The sequence below is a fragment of the Podarcis vaucheri genome (genome assembly GCF_965113315.1).
Source record: "Podarcis vaucheri genome assembly, chromosome: 8".
Lineage (NCBI taxonomy): Eukaryota > Metazoa > Chordata > Lepidosauria > Squamata > Lacertidae > Podarcis > Podarcis vaucheri.
In genome coordinates, this window is record NC_138766.1 from 79,911,580 (window position 1) to 79,923,887 (window position 12,308).

The following is a 12,308-nucleotide window of genomic DNA, read 5'->3' on the forward strand; positions in this document are numbered from 1 at the left end:
ACCAGCTTGCTTTATGCCAGATTCTTGGGTACAGGATTGCTCCCACATTGCCTCTGAGTGAATTAAGAATCCATCCCTCTTCCTGGGCAATTCTAGGAATTGTAGCTCTGTGAGGAGAATAGGGGTCTCCAAACAACCCCCAGCACCCTTAATAAGCGACAGCTCCCAGGATTCCTTTTGGGAAGTCCTGATGTGGTCTGAGAGTGCTTTAAATGTGTGGTGCAGATGTGGACAAGACCGAGATTTGATTATAGTTGCCCACCCCACTGTCTGGATCCTGAGAGGAAGTTTGGGTGGAAGGTGTGTGTTGTTGTTGTTTTTTTAAAAAAACTTTTTATTCAAAATTAAAACAAAACATATTATCCAGAAACATATCATCCTTATCCCCCTTTTTTCTCCCTCCCCCTCCTTCCCCCCACAGAACCCACCCACCCACCCCCACCCCCTGACTTCCCTCAGTTCCAGTCTTTGATTTCTCCAAAAATGCTGTTTTCTGCATGTTACACAGTTGTACAGATCCTCAAACTATTTAGCTGATTATTATCAATAAAAAGTTTGTGAATGTTTATTCAAAACCAGCCAAGGAGTCCAGTTCGCTTTGTTGTGTCTTCAAATACTTTGTAAAGGGTTCCCATTCATCTTTAAAGTCACAGTTATCCTGGTCCCGTAGCTAGTATGCCAGTTTTGCCAGTTCTGCATAGTCCATCAATTTTTCTTGCCATGATTCTTTAGTTGGGGTTTCTTCAGGCTTCCATCCTTGTGCTATTAAAACTCTCGCGGTCGTTGACACATACATGAAGGTGTTTTAATAGACGGAAGGTGTTTTAACAGAGGTGTCTCCTAGCAGGTCAGACGGCTGACCGGGATGAGTTTCAGCAATGTGTTATCGCTCTTTGCTTTCTCGAAGCACAGACGAGCCTAATCTTCAAACCTCGCTTTCTACACCCACCGCCCCACAGTGAGTCATGCTTATATGGTTCCCTGAGGGATGGCCTTTGCTTCTGATTGCTCTTAGTTACAAGCTTGGGCTGATTACCCTAAAACTTCAAACCTGTGTGAGGTCTGGGTGGCTGGAGATTTTCACAGAGAGTTACCACCCTGTCTATCAGATTGCTGCAGAGGGCCTCTCCGCCCATCACACCCGCCCCTCGTTCTCTTTAAATGAAAATTCCATACGTTATGAGTTTGCAATAAAATTCCCATATTTTGGAACCGTTTATATTTCCTCTCTAAAGTGTTGCATTATATATACGTCGGCAACTACTTTTACAAACATGGAGTTTAATTTGATATTGGTCTCAGCTGAGGGTTGTAAGGTTAGATTGCTGCAACACGTTATACGTGGGGCTGCCTCTGAAGACGGTTTGGAAACTTCAGCTGGTGCAGAATTTGGTGGTCAGGTTGCTCCCCAGGTCAAGATGGTTTGAACGGATTTCACCAATCCTGGACCAACTGCACTGACTGCCAATTAGTTTCAGGGCCCAATTCACAGTGCTAGTTTTGACCTATAAAGCCTTAAACAGCTCTGGGCCACAGGTGTGTCTCCACCCCCATCGTTCAGCTCGGACACTGAGCTCCAGCGCCAAGGGCCTTCTGGCGGTTCCCTCATTGCGAGAAGTGAGGCTACAGGGAGCCAGGCAGAGGGCCTTCTCGGTAGTGGCACCCGCCCTGTGGAACGCCCTCCCTTCAGATGTGAAGGAAATAAACAACTATCTGACTTTTAGAAGACATCTGAAGGCAGACCTGTTTAGGGAAGTTTTTAATGTTTGATGTTTTATTGCATTTTTAATATTCTTTTGGGACATTGCTGTCAACTTACAGATTTGAAAATAAGGGACCAGCAGCCTCGAAAATAAGGGATCAACAGCCAAAATAAGGGATTTTCCGGGCACAGGTATGTTCAACTTCTGAGCCCCTCCGAGCCAAAGGCAGAAAGCCCAGCCAGCAGCCAAACGAAGCCTCATCAATAAGGGACAGCAGCGGGACATGGCACTGGGATAAGGGACTGTCCCGCCAAATAAGGGACGCTTGACAGCTATGTTTTGGGAGCTGCCCAGAGTGGCAGAGTATAAATAATAATAATAATAATAATAATAATAATAATAATAATAATAATAATTGTTATTGTTATTGTTATTATTATTATTATTATTATTATTATTTTATGCCTCAAGGACCACTTCAAGGTGCTAGCCATTGTGCTAGGGGTTGGGTCCTGTTTCAGCAGTGAATGTTCAAGCCAGCTGTGTGTATGTCTGTGGAGAAAACATATGAAAAGGATCAAGCTGAATATCAGCAGGGTCTTTCCCCAAGAGTTTCATGGGTTTGGTTCCTCATACAGATAGGGATGGAAGCTTTGTGCTCCACACCCAGCCCTGGAGAACAAGAGCATTTAGGACTCAAATGGGGGGTGGGGGGCTGTTTCCATACAAATCACCATTGCTGGAAGCCTCCAGAAGCCTATTGGCTCGCCCCAAAGGCAATTAAGGAGCCTTTTGCTGCCTGAGAAGCATTAACACATCTGCGTCACCATTAATTTCACCTTCCGAAGCTCCTTTTTTCTGGGTTGGGAAAGCAGAGGAGTCCTCCCTCTGCGGAGAAGAAATTCTAGGAGAGGGAAATGTTGTGACTCATCTCCGTGGCAACCCTCAACTGATGATGTGAGTGGTGCAAGATGTTACGCATGTTTAGCAACAACTGGACAACACGAGCGCCTTTTCAGTAATCTGAAAAATCCTCGGACGATAATGAGTTCCCCACGACTGCTTTTACCCTTGCCAAAGCACTAGAATATATTGCACGGCACATCTGACATCCCCAGCATTTTATATTTCCTACCTGTTAAGATTCAAGGCAAGGGGCAGATAAGATTTAAAATCAAAACCGTGCAAAAAGCACTGGGTGTGTGCTGTGTTATACCCTTTTCAGGATGTAGCTCAAACCCCTAGGGCTGTGTGTCTTTCATAATTCTGTGCATAAAGAAGTCATGGTTCTGAGCATGGGATTCAGCATTCTGAGACTCTTCATTTACTTTGTTGTTGTTGCTATAGAAAAGCATTCTTCTATGGATTTCTATTTTTCTACAGCATTCTCCTATGGCTACAAAGGCAGATGAGAAATAGTCTGGGTGGGTGACTGGGATCTCCTCTCCTGTGAGTAGTTGAACAAATTATGTGAATACAGTGGTACCTTAGGTTAAGAACTTAATTCGTTCTGGAGGTCTGTTCTTAACCTGAAAATATTCTTAACCTAAGGTACCACTTTAGCTAATGGGGGCCTCCTGCTACCACCGCACAATTTCTGTTTTCATCCTGAAGCAAAGTTCTTAACCTGAGGTACTATTTCTGGATTAGTGAAGTCTGTAACCTGAAGTGTATGTAACCTGAAGTGTCTGTAACCCGAGGTACCACTGTACAGTGGTACCTCGGGTTACAAACACTTCAGGTTACAGACTCTGCTAACCCAGAGGTTATTGTTGTTGTTGTTTAGTCGTTTAGTCGTGTCTGACTCTTCGTGACCCCATGGACCAGAGCACGCCAGGCACTCCTGTCTTCCACTGCCTCCCGCAGTTTGGTCAAACTCATGCTGGTAGCTTCGAGAACACTGTCCAACCATCTCGTCCTCTGTCGTCCCCTTCTCCTTGTGCCCTCCATCTTTCCCAACATCAGGGTCTTTTCCAGGGAGTCTTCTCTTCTCATGAGGTGGCCAAAGAGCCTCAGCTTCATGATCTCTCCTTCCAGTGAGCAACCCATAGGTTATACCTCGGGTTAAAAACTTTATCTCAGGATGAGAACAGAAATCACGTGGCCCCATTAGCTAAAGTGGTACCTCAGGTTAAGAACGGACCTCTGGAACAAATTAAGTTCATAACCAGAGGTACCACTGTAGCAGTATTGAAATAGTCCCTCTTAAGCTCTGAAGGCTTACCAAAGTGCTGGTTTGGCATTATGCGAATACAGTGGTACCTCAGGTTACAAACGCTTTAGGTTACAGACTCCGCTAACCCAGAAATAGTACCTTGGGTTAAGAACTTTGCATCAGGATGAGAACAGAAATTGCACGGCAGTGGGAGGCCCTGTTAGCTAAAGGGGTACCTCAGGTTAAGAACAGTTTCAGGTTAAGAACGGACCTCCAGAACGAATTAAGTCCTTAAACCGAGGTACCACTGTAAGCAGATAATATATGTGTCATTCACACTAGTGTCAGAATTCAGCTTCCTGTGAGGCAAAATTTAGGCAACTTTGGCACAAACGTGTGTTGTTTTTGGCCTCTGTAATGCTATTGCTTTAAATGTCCCAGGGCGGATTACAACAATTAAAATTTAAAAATGGATAAACCAGGTTGCAATAACAGGAAAACACGCATCTCATATGTCAAAGGCCAGGGTAAAGTCGCCTCCTACCCGCAACACACACCCTCACACAACCCTCCCAGGGAGCATAAGATTGCTCCTTTATTTTATGTTATTATATTAAATTTAATTTTTTAACATTATGATCCCACCATTTCAGCGGCAAACAAGAGCTCATGGCCGCTTGTCAATCAAAAGCCTAATGCAAATTAAATGCAAGCAGCCAACATCCCATAATCCGGAACAGTCCTCTGATAAAATAGTCCTAAACACCTCAACACATACACACACATTATCGCCATACTTTTCTCCCTGTAATGTTTTGCTTGAAAGGGAATGAAGAAAGAGAGGGATGGAGGATGTTATGTATTCAGTGGACTGTGTTTGCCTGAGCTTGACTCTGGACCAAAGATTCTGAGCCCCTGTGTTCTGATTCGATACAGGATATCCAATCACAGAACATTTCAGGATTTGGGCCTCTGCCATTGGCCCTTAAGCTCTGTGTCATGATTTGCAGCTTGGAAGTTGAGACAGCCAATCATGTTGGGAATGGGAGTGGCCCAGACCTTCAGAAATGTATATAAGCAGTTGCTTTGCCCCTGTTGACCAGTTCTGTTAGTTCAATAAAAGTTCTTGCTATTATCACTGTGTCTTGCCTCGTGGGAACCCACCTACACTTCAGAGGATGTATCCAATAATTACTTCATGTGCTACAGAAATGAAAACAGAAACAAAAAAATCTAGGCAACTGCTTCCCTATTCTGGCATGTTCATGCTATTTTTTTTATTGTCTGTTTTGTTTATTGAAAAGCAATAACAAAAAAGCATTACATGGTCCTCCCACTGGAAATAATAAACATATCACAAATCACCACTCATTCAAACAGCAGAAAGAAGGTAAAATATTGCATAAGTAGCCCAAGAAAAAAAGTTCAACAGGACAGCTACAGCTTGCAAGCTCAGGAATAGAGCACATGCTTAATCATAGAGATGGTCTATCCCTGTCGTTACTAGTTAAAAGGTCAGGTAGCAGGTGATGCAATCTGGAAAGACTCTGGAAAGCTGTTGCGAGTCAGAGCAGACAACACTAGGTTAGATGGACCAGTGGCCTTACTTGGTGCTCCTCTATTCAAATGCTTCTCACTGGTAGGTTTGAACACTGGCAGACTTGTTTGCAAAGCCTTTCTCACAAGGAGAAAGCCCTACCTCAGCATCCCCGCAGATCCAAATTATCTAAATAAAAAGCAGGATTTTCCTGGATGATCCTCGAGATGGTTCACACCTGTGAATGCATTGCTTGATTCCTCAATGCGAGAGAAGCTTAAGAATTTCAATTTCTGTTGATCCCAGTGGGTTCGGGCCCGATTTGTACTTACTGGGACGATGAGCGGATTTCCTTCACATTTTGCAATTGCCTGAAATTTATGATACAGTTCTCAGCTAAAAATTAAAGTACCAAAATGCATTAAAATGCATATCTTTTTTATAATAAGTTTTATTAATTTTTGATTATTCTTTGGTGATCACTCGTAGCCGAGTAAGATTGTCTTCCATAAACATGGTTTTAACAATGAGTCAGTAAGTGAATGTAGAGGCCAATTCTGGATCCACACGTCCTTCCACAGTGGGGACATTGGTTTCCAGGCGGGAGTTGATCACGGTGTGGATTTGCCAAGTGTGCCTTCCTCTTAGCACGCTTCTCCCTTGCGTTCTGAGTTCAAGTGTCTTCAAAGTCCATGACACCTTTGGTAAAGCCTCATTATGGCAATACCAATTTATAATACAATTAATAATATCAATCATCCAGATACCAAATTATATAATTTAGATAAGGTGTCCCCCCTCGTGCTATAATTGATCATTTTCTTTTATTTCTGCGTCCCAAAATCTTACTGCTTTCAATTACATTCCACTCATAATAATAATCCCTTATAAAACAGCTACAATATTTATAACTTCTATTTGTGTTGACACATTAAATGATTTTTATAAAATGCATATATTAGGATTGGGCTGAAAATAAGGAGAGCTGCCTACCCTTACGTCCTGGTAACTTTTAGCTGAATGTTTGATCTGCCTGCATACGTCCATATTGATTTTGTTTTTTTAAAAAATGCAAACCATAAGAAACAGGGTGAAATAAATTTCCGATTGGAAAATTGAGAAACCAAGAGAAACCAAATTGGGCAGATTTTTCTGTCCCTGGTGATAGGCCATCCACATCACTCCTGGAAGTTGCCATTTGATGCTATATATGGTCACCAAGCCCTTACAGTGAATGTGTGACAAAATACTATTTTTGGAGTCTCATCTATATTTCCTGTCCATATCTTAGTACCTAACTTAAACGTGTGTAATGAAGAACTCCCTGAAATGCCCTCACCCCAAGGAATAAATGTTGCTAAAACACCCAACTTTAATTGTGAAGGAACGATGCCTCTGTGATATACAGGCCTTTAGGGGAAAGGGAGTGAAAAAGCAGGATGACATATGTAATGGGTTAAAATAAGTTGTTTTAGGTGTACTCCCTGCAACCTAGGGAGTCTTTGGTAGATGTTTTGACTACAAGGGAAAACATCTGTTGTTATTCAGCCGTGTGCTATAGCTGTCCATGCTTCTATGCAGACACGGTCATAAACCTCTGAAAAGATACTGTTGCTTGGAGGGTCTGTCAAGAGGCCCTGGGATGGCGGGCAGGCGGGAGAAGATCCACCATCTTATTTGTTATTTATGGCACTCTTGGCTAGGACCACCACCCTCTTTCCAATTGTGGGCCCCATTTTGTTAAACAATGTTCAATAACCAAACCGAGAATGACCTTTGCCTCCACATTCCAGAATAGTACCTGTGTTCTCCTGTGACAGCAGAGGCAACCAAGAGTCTTGTAGAATCTTAGAAAACAGAAATGAAATCCTGTACTCACTTACTTGGGAGGAAATCAAACATCCTAACACTAATTAGGGTTGCCATGTTCCCCAGAGTGAAAATATCAAGACAAAGTTGTTGAGCTTTTTTTGTTTACATGCCTACTTGCCATACATCCAACAGCCTGTCAACAGCAGCGGGACAGCAGACTGATATAAGTGCTATTGCAATAGGACCCGTGACCATTAGGTCCAGTTGTGACCGACTCTGGGGTTGCTGTGCTCATCTCGCTTTATTGGCCGAGGGAGCCGGTGTACAGCTTCCGGGTCATGTGGCCAGCATGACTAAGCCACTTCTGGCGAACCAGAGCAGCGCATGGAAATGCCGTTTACCTTCCTGCCTATTTATCTACTTGCACTTTGACGTGCTTTCAAACTGCTAGGTTGGCAGAAGCAGGGACCGAGCAACGGGAGCTCACCCCGTCATGGGGATTTGAACCGCCGACCTTCTGATCTGCAAGCCCTAGGCTCTGTGGTTTAACCCACAGTGCCACTCGCATCCTATTGTACTTCTATTTAAAGAAATGCTATTGTACTTCTATTTAAATTTACAACTGTTTTATGGTTGTGTCTATGATGGCATGACTACTTGGGTCTTATTTTGTACATTGTCCTGATGATTATAATTATGGTGGTTAATACTCTGCCCATCTGATTGGGTTGCCCCAGCCACTCTGGGCAGCTTCCAGCATCACAAAAACACAGCAAAACATCAAACATTAAAAGCTTCCCGATACAGGGTTGCCTTTTATCAGAAGGCCGTATCATGATTTATCTCTTTGACATCTGACGGGAGGGTGCTACCACTCAAAAGGCTCTATGCCTGGTTCCCTGTCACTTCACTTCTCGCAATGAGGGAACCAGCAGAAGGCCCTCAGAGCTGAACCTCAGCATCCAGGCTGAACGATGGGGGTGGAGATGCTCCTTCAAGTAGATAAGGCCTAGTTGGATAAGATTGGCTTCAACATAATCAAATAATCGCTAAAGCATATACAAATCTTATACATATCCATGTCCACTTTTGTGTCTTGGGTGGGTCTGCTGCATTTCTTTTGGTGATGTGTGAGAGGCCACCATAGCTATACCTAATGACAAGCTTCCCTCCACTGATGAAAGGAACTTTGATCCTGCTCAGGCTTCAATCAGTGGTAGGGTGAGAGAGGCAAATCTTGCTATTTCTTCTTTCTCTCTTTCCTCCTCCTGTTGTTATTGTTGTTTAGTCGTTTAGTCGTGTCCGACTCTTCATGACCCCATGGACCAGAGCACACCAGGCACTCCTGTCTTCCACTGCCTCCTGCAGTTTGGTCAAACTCATGCTGGTAGCTTCGAGAACATTGTCCAACCATCTCGTCCTCTGTCGTCCCCTTCTCCTTGTGCCCTCCATCTTTCCCAACATCAGGGTCTTTTCCAGGGAGTCTTCTCATGAGGTGGCCAGAGTATTGGCGCCTCAGCTTCAGGATCTGTCCTTCCAGTGAGCACTCAGGGCTGATTTCCTTAAGAATGGATAGGTTTGATCTTCTTGCAGTCCATGGGACTCTCAAGAGTCTCCTCTAGCACCAGAATTCAAAAGCATCAGTTCTTCGGCGATCAGCCTTCTTTATGGTCCAGCTCTCATTTCCAACATCACTACTGGGAAAACCATGGCTTTAACTATACAGACCTTTGTCGGCAAGGTGATGTCTCTGCTTTTTAAGATGTTTTCCTCCTGCGGCCCCTTATATTCTGTCAATCAGCTCCGAGTGCCAGGGGACCCTTAGAAAAGCTTGAGAGGTGGCTTGGGGGTGCTCAAGATAGAGCATGCAGCAGGTCAAGGTTCAATCCTGGCATCTCCAGTTAGGGCTGGAAGTTTCCCTTGCCCAAAACCTTGGGGAACTGTCGCCAGTCCATGTTGACAATGCTGAGCTGGATGGAGCAATAGTTTGACTCAGTAGAAGGCAGTTTGCTATGCTATGTTTGTTCCTATCAGTGAAAGTCGCACATTGCAAACCAATGAACGGGGACCTGTGGCTCTCCAGATGTCAGTGGACATCATTTTTGACTATTGGCCAGGCTGGCAGGGGCTGATGGCATTTTGGATTCCAACCATATCTGGGAGACCACCACAAGATCCTCATTACTGCTATAAGCAATACGTGGGATAAACCGAAAGAAAACCTTTGAATGCTCAACTTCTGTCAACTTTCTGCTGCAGAGTATTCATTAATAAACACAAAAATGGTCTTTCCTAAATTGATAAATGAGTGAGTATATTAAGGCCACAATCCTATGCGTGCTTACCTGAAATTAAGTCCCTCTGAGCTCAGTGGGAGTAAACTCTCATAGAATGGGGCTGCTCTTCAGCCACAAGATGGAATACTGTTGATTTAGGTTAGGCTTTTAGTCATCAAAAAATGAAGAAAATTTTAAAAAACAATAGCACCATATATGATCATTCAGCCTGAACACAGTAATTACTCTGAGGCTTTGATTCTTTACTGTGAATGAAAACCAGCCAAACCTTTGGGAGGAGTGTGGCATATGTTAGTGTCTATAGTCATTACATTTCTCTTTCAACGTTCCACTTCTTCAAAGTGTCATACTCATGAGCCTTGATCCAGACTAGTAGCCTAAAGCAATGGGTGGGAAGTATGAGACTCCACCACAATGTGGAGTTTCTAAGGAAGTGTGTGACAAATTGTAATGACAGGGTTGATTCGGAGCATTTTGTAAAGAAGCGGAGATTGTTTACTACACAAGATGCAGACAAAGGGAAATATGGAATGTGGATCGAGGTCAAATCATTGTGAACCAGAACACTGAAATTTCAACTCAGATTTGGATCTGAATATCTGAGAAGTACAGATCCATAAACTTTGTTGTCTTAATAAGTTTCTTGGCTGACGAAATAGGACTCCAACACTTAAAGTCCAGATCTTTGTACCCATTGACAACGATTACATTTCGACACATTATTTTAGGAGCATGGAGGTGACAGGACATAAAATTTAAATGTGAAACATTTTGACCATTGATAAATCCATTCCTGTTGCCAAATAAGATGGCCTAAATTCAGCACGGAGTTAGGCACACTTAACCCGAATGGACTTAAGCATACTTAACTCTCTGCTGGATTTAGGCCATGATGATTAATCAGATCTTCAGCTTGAGCCAAGTCTATCCAATAAGATGTGCCAAAGGAAAGTTTAGTGGAGTGTAAGACCAATGCTCAAGACATCCTGTCTCTGGCTGGGGTGTTCCTTACTATGCCTGAAGGAGGGGCAAAGACCCAAAAGATCTTAGGGGAGATCAAATGTACACCACCCATGTGCAACTGATTATGCATGATGCTGCAGTATGGCCGTGGTGCCTATGTTCAGAGGTGGTGTACCAAATACTAGTGGGGATTTAAAACAATAAATCACAGGACACCTGTCACCACCATGCCCTGCAGATTGAGAGACTAGGTATGTGTGAAACCAGCTGGGGGAATTCAATTTTGGTCTCTGTTTCTTGAGTTTGAGCATTGGAGATCTGCCCATCCAGTTTTCAGAGAGTTCCTATTTATCCACACAATGGTGTTTTATTTTTCACTTTAAATAGAGAAACAGTATATTTTTGTACACCGAGTATTTCGGCAATAGTGTATGCATAAATGTGTTTTAATGACTTGTTGCCCATGGGATAGCTCAGTTGGTAGAGCATGAGACTCTTGTTTGCAAGGTCATGGATTCGAGCCACACATTGGGGAAAGGATCCCTGCATTTCAGGGGGTTAGACTAGATGATCCTTGTGGTCCCTTCCAACTCTACAGTTCTATGATTCTATGGTAGAATTCAGCATAATTCTAAGGCATTCTTCTCCCAAACTTCCGGAGCAGATTTGGAGAGGGAGAGGGGAAATCAAGTGTGGGGGGACTCATTGCACAAATTTTTATTTTACATTTGTTTTCAGCCAAGCTTATTGTGTTTTGCTTACATGTACAATGTGCATTGACCTGGGCTCCTTCAGAGGAAGGGTGAACAACCGATAAATAAAGTTACATTTTCATTGCAACATAGATTCTCTTGTTTTATTAACGTTCTCTGCTGTTAGTGCATGAAAGGAAAGAATGGGGATGTGTGTGTTAGCACTGACCGCATGACAATTCTGGTTGCTCTTCAGAATCCGGAGGACAAACTTCTGAAGTTGAGAGTCTCCTGAATTTCTGGATATTTCCTCTGCCTTTTAGAACTCTTGAAAATCAAGGGTTCTAGAACAGCAGGTGAGCCTCTATGAGTAGCAGAGGTGGGTGGGGAATGGACAGAGCCAGCCCCCTTATCCCGTCTGTCTTTCTTTGCCTGTTAACATCAAAGAAGATGCACTTGATGAGGGGAACAGTTGCTTGACTATTGGTTCTCAAGCATGTGTGTTTGCAGTGAAGAATGGTGGAGGTTTGGGTCAAAGTATCATGACGCAGTATGTGAATGTACGTGCTCTGGGACAAAAGGGTTCTTGTAGGTTCAGAATTTTTCAAGAATATACAATGTGATGCTGCGAGAATACACACCACTTCCTTAGGCCAGCGTGATAGATGAAGAATGATCAGAAGCGGATTTCAAAATGGCCACCGTAAATCTTGAGGAACAAGTTCCAGAAGCATTGGGACCACCATGTTCTTCTTGTTTAGTCCTTTAGTTGTGTCCGACTCTTCGTGACCCTATGGACCAGAGCATACCAGGCACTCCTGTCTTCCACTGCCTCCGGCAGTTTGGTCAAACTCATGTTAGTAGCTTTGAGAACACTGTCCAACCATCTCGTCCTCTGTCGTCCCCTTCTCCTTGTGCCCTCCATCTTTCCCAACATCAGGGTCTTTTCCGGGGAGTCGTCTCTTCTTATGAGGTGGCCAGAGTATTGAAGCCTCAGCATCAGGCTCTGTCCTTCCAGTGAGCACTGAGCACTTCAGAAGGGATAGGTTTGATCTTCTTGCAGTCCATGGGACTCTCCAGAGTCTCCTCCAGCACCATAATTCAAAAGCATCAATTCTTTGGCAATCAGCCTTCTTTATGGCCCAGCTC